Below are 11,668 nucleotides of genomic sequence, written 5' to 3' on the forward strand. Positions count from 1 at the left end.
GACTTTCTGATACTGTTCTCAATAACCTGTTTTCTTAAAAGAGAATTCATGAATAATTATCACATGGAGTGGAAAAATTGCTTTGTTTCCGAAAAAACTGGTTTTTCTCTATAATACAGTTTTGAACAAATTCAAAATTTAATCGCCATTCATATGAATAGTTCTAATGCCAATTTTCTTAAATCTTTTATCAAGCTGATTGTTAACTTACTGGATATATATTTCAAGGCAAAATGCTTGATCAACTACTTTTGTTAATATACTTGATCAGCTACTTGAAATTTGCTAAATAGTTTATCTTAGTATCATAAATGAGATTAAATTTTATTTCTCTAAGTCATTGAAACATTTTTGGAAACAGGCTTTTGGTGTAGCCTTAACTTCATGTATCGGTTTTTTCTTTTTTTTACCTACCATCGCAAATTGTTGTCTTTTAATGTTCTCTTAATCATTGAGAACTAGAAACAAAAGTAGGGTACCATGTCTGGGGAGTACAGAGGCTAGAGGCTGCAGCTGCAACATCAGTATGGTGATATTTCTTGTGAAATAATCAAATTAATAGTGAAGCTGAAACTTTATTGTGGTAGAAAATCCAAAAATTGTTTGCCCACATTTATGGTTTTTTTTCTTCAGAGTGCCTCATGTAAACTGTGTAAAACTGCTGAGTAATATTGTTTGTTGATGGTATAATCATTTAGTTAGAATTCATAATTGATGATGCCATTGAAATTGGAATTAATAGTAAGGAGAGGGAACCTTAATATTCTAACAAATTCTGCATACTTTTTTTTGGTCTTAGTTCTTCAGAAAATTTTCATTAGGGTGATGAGACTTTTGTTTCAATATTATAACTACACAAACACATTTTTACTTGTTATTGACATGTTTTAGTAATTCTGCATCATTAGCAATATCGGCTAACAGTTGTGTTGTGGTGTTACTTTTGTTAAAAATTCAACACTTTTGTAACAGATGTTGCTGCTACTTGTTTCATGCTCAAAATGTCATTCAAAATTGTTTCATATGAGCTATAAGAGATACAAACTATATGAACTATTTTTTCCCCATTGTTAATATATTAGGATGTCTAATCCTTTTGTTATCTTCAGCATTTTCTTGGTTTTCTTGAAACCATTTGTTTTACTTGTTATAAACTCTTTGTGTTGACGTAACATCTTCATCACACCAAAAATCTTCTCTAACATCTTCACCGCTTCATTGCACTTTAATCCATTTTTAACACAAAATTTAAAGCAAATCCTTCAAGCCCCATCATTTTCAAACAAAATAAATCGCCATTTATAATGAAATATATCCTAATTACTGAATACACATCTAATCTGGCTGAAATTATGGATATATATACTATAGACAGCTTTACCATTATGTCTGAAAAAGACAAACTTTGTCAATAAGACATTGTATGCAAAATTAAAAAATTTATTTTTTTATCACTCCGTATATATATTGTGTCATAAAATTAATCAGTTTTCCATGGGGTGTCTTAGAAATCATTTGATGATTGTAGAAATGCTGAAAAATGTTAAGAAGCTCAAGCTGTTATTCTGTTGTGCTTGATTACCCAAATGATAGGCAGTAGGTTACTTTAAAAATAAAAATGCTGTGCTGTAGAACAGGTTTGCCGATTAAGATTTATTGATTATTCCAAACCAGAAAAGATTATTGATTATTAATTTATGATTGCACTGTGTAATTTATATACGTATCTAAATTATATTTTTACTATGATTTTGTGTTCTTTATATGTGTTGTATGTGAACATATGTGTATATAGAGTATTATCAAATTAGTATAGTGTAAATATTAATATTCTACCAACTTCCCCTTCCACAACTGTTATGTACAAAGTAAAACATATGTAAGGTAACATAAATATATATATCATAAAATGTTCTATATTTGTAATAATGAATCATCAGTAAACTGATATGTACTGTATATATATTTTTGTGGTATCTACTGAATTGTGTGTATATTGTATATTAATATCTATTATACATAGTGTAAAAATATTATAAAATGATTTAAAGGTAAAAGTCTATATAATAATAATAATAATGTAGTAATAAATAATAATATTAATAATAATAAAAATAATGACATAGTGTCAAGAATTTTTTTTTATAAAATCAAAATATTCTTGCATTTTAATTTTGTTAAAGACACTGGGATCAAATTAAAACTCTTTTCTTTATATTTCAAATGCTTAAATACAGAATAAAATATTTTAAAATAAAATTAATAAATAGATTAAAAGTGATAAAAGTTATTTGAAACTTTTGTTAGCCGTACTGTATTGTATAAAAATAATAATGTTGTACGTACTTTCAATCTATATGCTCAGTAGTTTAGAAAAAAAGTTATAATTTTTTACCAGTGATTTTTATTGATTAATAATGTATTCATTTTTTTTTTATAATGTATTATTTTTAAAGGATAAAAGTTGTTTGATATTGTGTGATAATCTTTGGTTATAAATTACAGATTTATATGAATTAGCCATTGATTATTTCAATTGATGTAAAAATAGTAGTCTGTTTTAAGCAGTGGCAGTTCATAGCTAAAATTAGTGGGAATGCTGCTCTAGAAAATTTATTTCTGGGTCTTTTCAAGGCCATGGTTAAAGTTTTCTTAAAATAAAAGAACCAAAAAAAAATTAATCAAATAGAATAGTTGTTTTAAGCACATTGTGCTTAAATTATGGCGGAAACCCTTGGTTTTGTGCCATATTCTGATCACTAATGAAAAAAAAACAACTAAACCACTTTCATATTTCTTCCATACTAAACTAGAAAAGGGAACAAACAAGACACATTCCATAACCACGCGGAGTAAAAAAAAAACTACCTTCCACCAGCACACCAGTCAGCACTACAGGACCAACAGTGCTCTCTCTCCCTTGCAGCCTCACATGCAGCTTCCTATGTGCGCATACACACAACAACCAAATACCACACTGCTGGAACTCTGAAGCGCACAGTTACATATTAATATTTTTGTATCCTTTTCATAAACTGGGGGGTGGCTACTGACATTAAGCTTAAGGATTATGTATTGTACAAGTATAAATAAAGAATTAAAGAAAAAAGACTCATATTAAATGTTATCGATAATATCAAGTGGAAATAGGGGTCTGCAGTTCCACAGTGCCTATACGCAAACCGCCACTGGTTTTAAGACATCTGCATTTATATAATTGATTATGCCAAGTCTCTCTGCTGACATAGCTATTTGTAATTAGTTATACATAGTTTGTATGTTCACCAGATGATATCTTTTGCATACGTGAATAATTTTAGATCATATAAGAGTTTTCTTTATTCTAGAAAGAAATGAAAATGTTAGTGGAAATTATTTTATTTATGGTTGAGATGTAACATTTTTTCTCTATTTTCACTTACCTTATTATTTTCATTTTATTGTGTAAACAAATCTTAATTTTTCAACTGACAACAAATATTCTCGTCTTCTGAATTTTTAATGTATATGTAGCTGATGTTCTCAACATCTGTTGCAAGCTTATTTTGTCCTACCATCTGTCTGCATTAATCTTGCTCAATAATTTTGGGAATGTATTAATTTGGTTCATTGAATTGTATGACTATTTTTGATATGAATTATATCAATATTTTGATATTTTTATTGATTAATCTGAAAAATAAATCTACTTAGTACATATATTTTTTTATGTTGTTTGATTTTCTTGTAGTTTTATACCGAATAGTAATAGGTTGTACTGAAATAATTTTTGCATATGTAAAAATGCCAGTTTTTTTCAATTGCTGGATGTCCCAACTTATACAAAGTAAAGAAATAAAGAATTTTCTAGATTCGGATGATGAATAATTGTCTTTAGTATTATAAAAGTTATTTCGTATTGATAGTGAAAATGAGACTGATGCAAATTTTATTTGATGTTGGCCTTTCTGAAAATTAACATAATTAATTTTCTTAAAATTAACAAATTTTTGAAACTCTATGGAATATGTGAAAAATTAACAAAATTAAGTTTACTCTGCAATAATATGGTTGAAATTGAGGAATTAAAACCCATTAATATCATTAAAAACCTTCATATCATGTAGTGTCTGGTGGTGATTGTTTTACAAAGTACTGGTTCTATATTGAGTATTTACGAAGAAGCCACTTTACATGATAAAATCTCACTCCTAAAAAGATTCTTTGGAATTCCTGGATAGATCCAAAGGTAGAGTAGTCCTCACCAGAACCATAATCCATTGTATGAAAATCACCCATATCTCTTCAAAACCCTATGAAAGAAGAGATAAAAGCAACTGAAATGGATGAATTGTATGAAAAGTACAGTTTATCAGCAGATACTGTGAAACAAGGCAACTCTTTTGTTATTCATCTATGCTATTCCGCAGGAGATTGGGTTTCTTTAAGCAGGATGACAATTAGTGTATTATTGTTCAACTTTTGAAATATATGTTACATTACATTACTTTTTCAACTAATACTAAAAATCACCTCAAGAACAGCTTTAATAAAAAATATAAAGAATTGTTTGGGGTGTGGAAAATAATTGAATGTTAAACTGTTCAGCCAGACGATTAGTTGAGGAGGAATGTAGTGAACGAGTTAAAAACATTTTCCATATCTAGTTTTTATGTATTTATTTTTTATTAACACCTTTTCATTTTTCAGTAGACAGTTATTGCTTCTGGTCACTTAGTATTTATAACTAATATTCCAAAGAAAATTCTGTTTTAAATTCTCCTGGCTAATTTAGTTTTAATTCCCTGGAGTACTATCAGAATGACAGTATTTTATTATTTAAACTACTAACTTATGATTGATCAAATGATGATGGCTCTCTATAACAAACAGAACCTTTTGTAATTAACGCAGTTGGTCTAAATATAAAAATATTTGAACAAAATTTGATATTTTTGGTGATGTAAAAATAGTAAATATTACATAAGTATTAATAATAACTTGCATCAAGCTGGACAGGAAAAAAGTTTTCTCAGTATTTCACTGATTAACCAGTCAATGAAAATTGATTTGCAAGAATATATAATGAATAAGTAAATTGAATATAAATTTTAAAAATAGTAAATTTGCATAAAAATTATTTGATAATTACCTGGTCATAATACATAGTTTAATTATGCATATGGTTGCTAATAACACTAATGGTTATTCTTGATATGTACAGTAGTAATTTTTAATAGATTTTTACAATATATAATATTTGGAGTTACTTTTAGTTTTTAACACTTTGAAATATTATTACTTATTTATTCATTTATTAAAAAAAATCCGTAATAGTGAAATAAAATGATTTTAGAATGTTTTATTAAATACTCAAGTTTTACATATATTTTGATAATTTAGACATGCATAAGCACATAAGAACAAACGAGTATATTATTACTTTATAAATCCAGTATTCTGAAGTAAAATAAATTTAAAAAATCATTCATGCTGTGAACGAATATAAACTCAAAATATAAAGTCATGGTGCATTTTTACATAGAACTACTACCTGTTGAGTTGGAAATAAATTCCGTTGATGTATAGTAAAAAAATATGAGGACATAATCCTTTCATATAATGGGAAAGAGCTAATAATGGATTAATCTAAATGTTTCTCATGATGACGTGAATGAATAATGGAGGAATTTCTTACTGAAGGCCTGTTTATGACTACACAATTAGAAAAAATTACTGTGGAGCTAGTAAAAGGTATAACCAAAACAGAGTGCACTGCTGATTTGTGTAAATGATTCAATGGCCTAAAATGTTTGAATTATTTAAAGATATCTTAATTATTTTTAAGTCGATGTCAAATGTAGAGTAGAGTATGTCAGTTGAACAGATTTGTGGTATGATATTGCATGATGTAAGGCCAGAATTGTTTGACAGAATGAAGAATGATGCTAAATATGGAAGCAATTACATTTTTTCTTCAAAATTAAAAAAAATAATATTTACAAGTATGCAGCATCCAACTCTTTATATCAAAATTAATTATTGATAATGCCTTTCGTTCATAGATTTATTATTACATGTTGTCTTATGAAGTAATTTTGAAACATGTTGAAATACATACCAAAAGTTTGGGTAGGGATCAAGTAAAAAAAAAAATTTGATTTAAGATTGCTTGATTTGTAACTGGTTTTCAGGGATCATTTACGTTGTTAGATAATTATAACAAGGATCGACTCTAAACATTTTTATTTTTCTTAGGACCTTTTGTTGTAGGAAGATTAGGAGAATTGTATTTATCAGTTAGGCATTTCAGTAATCATTAGGCTTATTATGCAGATATTGACAAGGAAAGAAGTTCCACACTACAGGGAGCTGTACCTGTGGAAAAAAGCTAAGTTAATGACATCTCAGCATGAAGAACCTACCAGGGTCAAAAATATATCTTCACAGAACCCAAAATAGGTAAGGGATTATAAGGAAAGAGGATTGGATGGTGAGAAGAATGCTCTATCTGGTGGGTAGATGATTGTAGTTTACAATCTTGCTGAGGGCCCTTATTAATCTAACCAAGAAGATTTTCAGGGAATAATGTTGTGTAAGTTATTTAAATTTAATTACTAAGAATGGAAGGTTATGTTATTTATTATTTTCTCTTGTAATTACATTAAAATAGTTTCCCATTGTAGCCTTTATTAAATTAAAATTTTAAAAGTTAATTAAATATATTTTATATCTTAAGATGATGATAAGCCAAAGCTATAATTAAAATATTATTTGAAATTCAATTTTGTAATCTTTAACCAAAGATAACGTGAAAAAAGTAATAAATCGGTTGTGAAATTACCTAACTATCCAAGAGCCATGGTTAGATAGGTGATTATGATGGATGATTGTTACAGAAGAATTTAAAATGTAGGATTGCTGTTGTTTCTTTTTGTTTTAATTGTATAAAAATTAGAATAAGGAAAGTAGTATAATGAATGTTCATCATTTCCCATAGTACAGTTTTAAAATGAACTTTTATATGTAAATGTTATTTTATTAAAATCAAATATTGTTTATTTATAATATATTTTATGTATTTAACACAGATTTATTATATATGTATTAGTAAATTTATTATATTTCAGTTATGATGTATATTAATGAATACCAGGATTTTTAAAACTAACGAATTAAAAGTGCTGCATAGGAAGTAACTGATTGTAAGAATTTTTTGATCATTAAGTACTTAGCAAATGTAAAGACGCTAAGTACTTTGCTGTGTAAAATTCATTGTTGATGCAGCCTGATATTATTTTAAACCACACTATATTTATCTATATGGTTTTATATTCAAAGATTCATTGAAATCATGCTTATATAAATTATTTCAATTGGATCGATTCATCTCTTTATTACCTTCTATTATAATTAAGTAATGTGTTGCAGATAATCTGATCGGTACTCTCTTTAACATGTTCAGTAATTAAAATTATTGACAATAATGGTCATCTATATTCATTCTCTTCACTAAATGTCTATAAATCATCTTAATATTCCAGTTCATACATATTTGTTTGTTTATTTTGGGCTGGGTATGGTGCTTCTAATAAATAAATGATTGCTCACATTCATTCAGTAATATTTATTTTATGAATATACTGCAGCAGTCTCAATGTACCTTTTATATAATTTTTTGCTGATCTTTTTTTAAATTTGTATGATTTAAGTTTGTGTGTGTGTTTTAATTTTCATAATTATTTAGTGAACAGTAACAAATAATTTCAGTTAATAATTATTCATTTTTGAGGCAAAGTATATTAATTTTTTTACCTTTTTTTTAGTATAACTTAATTTTATAATTTACTGCAAGCAGTAAGTATGATATGATGTTTTTCTCTTTTAAGTAATACCTATGAAAAATTTGGTAGTCCATTTATAAAAGATTATATATAAATACGCTAAAGTAAAATTCCAATTCTTGTACTTCTATTTCAATTCTCCCATAATTAAAATGACCATGTTTGAGAAAATAAATAAACCTCTTTTTTTTCTTTTTTTAACTTCATTTCCTTCTGCACCAAATAAGTAATGAAAATTTTTCTAATACTTTTTTTTCAGTTTAATTTCTGTTTATTATATTAGCAAATATACAATTCAATCAATTAATTGGTTTTCACTAGTTTTATAATTTTAGAAGTTATAGGGAAGTCCCTTTTAATACTGTTTAATATTTCTTAACCTAATGTAATATATTGGATTTATAAATACAAATAACTTCTTGAAGATGTATTTGCAAAACATATGTTGTGATTAACCTGTTATAAACTTGCCAAATTTGTTGTAAACTATCAGTTTCTGTCTATATACGAATACATAATAAAAATTTGAAACATAAGTGTTAGGTTTTTATTGTTTATCTCTTATTTATAACTATTTTTTACTGTGTTGTATAATGAAGGTTCAGTTTGTTTGAAAGTGTTGTGATTAGTTTAAATTTTTTTTCAATTTTATGTATTAATACCTTCATTTCAGCATTCTGTGTCCATACTGTTAAATCAGCTATGATGTTAAGAAAAAGAAAAGTTGTTTCATAAATAACAATTATAATTAAAATAAAAAAATCGAAACCATCACAGGTAGGCAAATTTTAAAACATTATACATGTTGTATACATAATTAAGTATCTATCTTATTATCAGTTTGTAAATTAAATTTACTTGTATCAGTATTGTAAAGTACGTTAAACATTTTATATTATCTAAGTTATTCCTAAATAACAAAGTCTAGAGAATTTTATTTATTACAGTTTTAAAAAAATTTTGACAAAAAGAAGTATAGTCTTGAAATAAATTTTATCACTATTCAACAGTGTTAAAGGTCTTAAATGATATCTTTTTTTCTTTAAAACAGTGATTTATAATTACAGAAGTTTTATGTCCTTATTGCTTATTAAATAAACATTAATGGTTCAAAAATCATTATGAATATTGTTTTATCATGACATTTGTTATGTTCCAATAATTATTCTTGCAAGATTTTTGCTTGTATCTTTTATTTGTTCTTTAAGATGACTATACCTTAAACAGTCTTCAAAAATGTTTTTAACCTTTACATTTTAAAATTCTATACTTTAACCTTTAAAAACTAGTCTTTTTCATTTGTAATGTGGTTTTTTTAACACCCATACATGTTTTTTTTTTAATTGAAGATTATAGCTTACATAAAACTACTTAACATTAGACAATTTATTGTCTTGCCCTTTAATGTAATTTAGCATACATTGAATGTTACACTATAGTATGCATCATTTTAGGTTATATACTTCCTTCTCAGTGTCCTTCTCATTCTTTGTCACTTTCACCTTTGTTTCATTTTTAATAATTTGCTTATATTGCCTTCACTACATAGTTATTTCGCTTCTCCACATCTTCATTATTTTTTTTTTTAATTTATTCTTTTCCGCATTGTTTTTTAATTTCTTTAAAGAGGGAAAATCTACAGAAATTATGGTTATTAACTCATAAAAGCACACTTTTTGTCACCTGGTTTTAGAGATAGTTTTTCAGCTCCTTTTACTGTATTTCAGTACGTTGAAAATGTTTTTCTGATTATTTATTTAATATGGAGGTAACCATTTATTTTTTTTTTAAATTTGTTATTTTGAATCTCTTTAAAAGGAAGAGCTTTTTTGCTTTGAACTATATTGTAAGAACACTACTACATAGTCTACCATAGTTTCTAGTATCTTCCATAGTTTCATAACTTTATGTAAAAAACATTGTAGAAAAAAGCATTTACAAAAAAATCCTGTTTGTTAGAGGAGCATAACAACTGCTTCTTAGTTTTCTATAATGGAACGTTGTACAAATTTAATACTATGTGAAATAATTTTACTTCCTTCATAACTGTTTTCCAGTGCAATTGTTAATTGAAATTATCTACAAGTCATCACAATTATTTAGTTATTTTTTTTAAATGGCTACCATATTAAAACTAATTGATAGAAATAATTTATGATTTATGATTTTTACTCGAATGATAGAATAATTTTTTCCTTAAATAAATAACTTTTTACTGTAGTAAAAATTAATTAAAAATTTACTTCTTTTTCTGTAGAATAAGTACACCTATTTTGAAATCTCTTAAGAGAGTTATGGAATATCAAAATTGGTTTACTAGGATATTCATTGAGAAATGGGATACGTTTTATATGTTGTAATTTTTCCTAATTACTAAAAGTTTTATTCAAATAAATTGACACTTAATAGACAGCCTCACTTTTTTTTAATTTGTAAGATATAACTCTTCAAAGCTAACAATAATCTTTTCTGCTGAATTCTATTGGGAACATTTTGTTTTGTGGCTAATCTGAGAGCATCTTTTATAATCTTGTCTGATGTAATTTTTTGCTGTATAGTTTATGATGTAATATTTAGTGTCTAGGTTAGACGTAGGAAATGCCAGTCAAGATTCTAATTGCAGATAGCAGTCCATTCTATTAGTATTTAAAGGAAAAAATGTTGTGCTTTCGATAAATGTCTACTAAAATATGTTTTTGCATCTGGTTTTTTTTCTTTAAACTGCCTTCTAGCCTGATTAATCTGGATTAAATTTTCCCTATAGTTTATTTATTCTTCATCTTCTACATTACAGTTCATGCGAGGTGGCAAGATGACTGGACTGCCACAGTAGATAACAAACGTCGACATGTCAAAGATACTGTGTTGCCATGGGATTTCTCCCACAGGAAAATTCACCAAGAGGAATCGGTCCTCTGCCAATTGCAGATAAGGACATAAGAGAGCTTCTCATGGTTACCTGATGCCAACAGAAAATGCACCTATATGTATACGATGCAAGTGCCACTTGACTGTCGCCACATCCTCGTGGATTGCATATGTTATATGGCCTAGGCAATAGTAAAGAAGTTTTGGACCAGGTGTTTTCTTTTCTTCGAATGTTAGTATTTTCCATACTTTTTAATAGTGCTAAATTTGTTATTTTATTTCATATTTTAATTTAAGTTTTAATTTTGTTTTTAAATTTCTAGTGTATGTTTTTATTTTGTTGTTGTTTTATTAGATTTTATATTTTTTTTTATATTTTTGTTTTCTGGGCAGTGATAATGTAAAAATGTTTCACCCAAGAAAAAAAAACACTAACATCTTTAAACTTAAGGAAAAAGATTAAGTGTAACCTGTTAGTCATAATTTTTAATTGTGATAATATAATTAATTAGAAAATTATCAGCAATAATAATGTATACATTTACGTTACATAAAACTTTAGTTAAAAGTGTGTTATGTTGGAATGAAATTTTATGAATGATATGGATAAATTAAATAAGAGAAACATAAAACGTAATTTAAATGTTGCATTTATTTACCTTATTGTTACAATGTTCAAAATGACCACCCCAGGCATTATGCACTTTTATGCTTGACTGATCATATTGAGAATCGTCTGACACAAAACGTTGTCAATTGCATTGATTTCTCATTGAATGTTCACCAATGTTGTGGGGATTAGATGCATAAACTCTCTCCTTTAAGTAGCCCCAAAGGAAAAAATTGCAAGTAGACAACTGTGGGGAACGTGAAGGCCACCATCTTCTGCTGACAGCTCGTTGTATGTCTTCAGTTGTTGCACAGTTGTAACGCAGTATGGTTTCAATCTTAATTCATGAAGAATTTTATGACAAGAT

General features: G+C 26.9%; 1 long non-coding RNA gene across 1 annotated transcript; it reads left to right on the forward strand.

Annotated features, from left to right (window-relative positions):
* The first annotated feature begins 1,806 nt into the window (after positions 1-1,806).
* On the forward strand, positions 1,807-11,318 carry LOC142331159 (uncharacterized). Its single transcript, XR_012757903.1, has 3 exons — positions 1,807-2,051; positions 8,497-8,600; positions 10,618-11,318. It is a non-coding gene; the product is annotated as an uncharacterized LOC142331159 (long non-coding RNA).
* Positions 11,319-11,668: the final 350 nt, after the last annotated feature.

Source organism: Lycorma delicatula, chromosome 10, assembly GCF_047948215.1.
Source record: "Lycorma delicatula isolate Av1 chromosome 10, ASM4794821v1, whole genome shotgun sequence".
Lineage (NCBI taxonomy): Eukaryota > Metazoa > Arthropoda > Insecta > Hemiptera > Fulgoridae > Lycorma > Lycorma delicatula.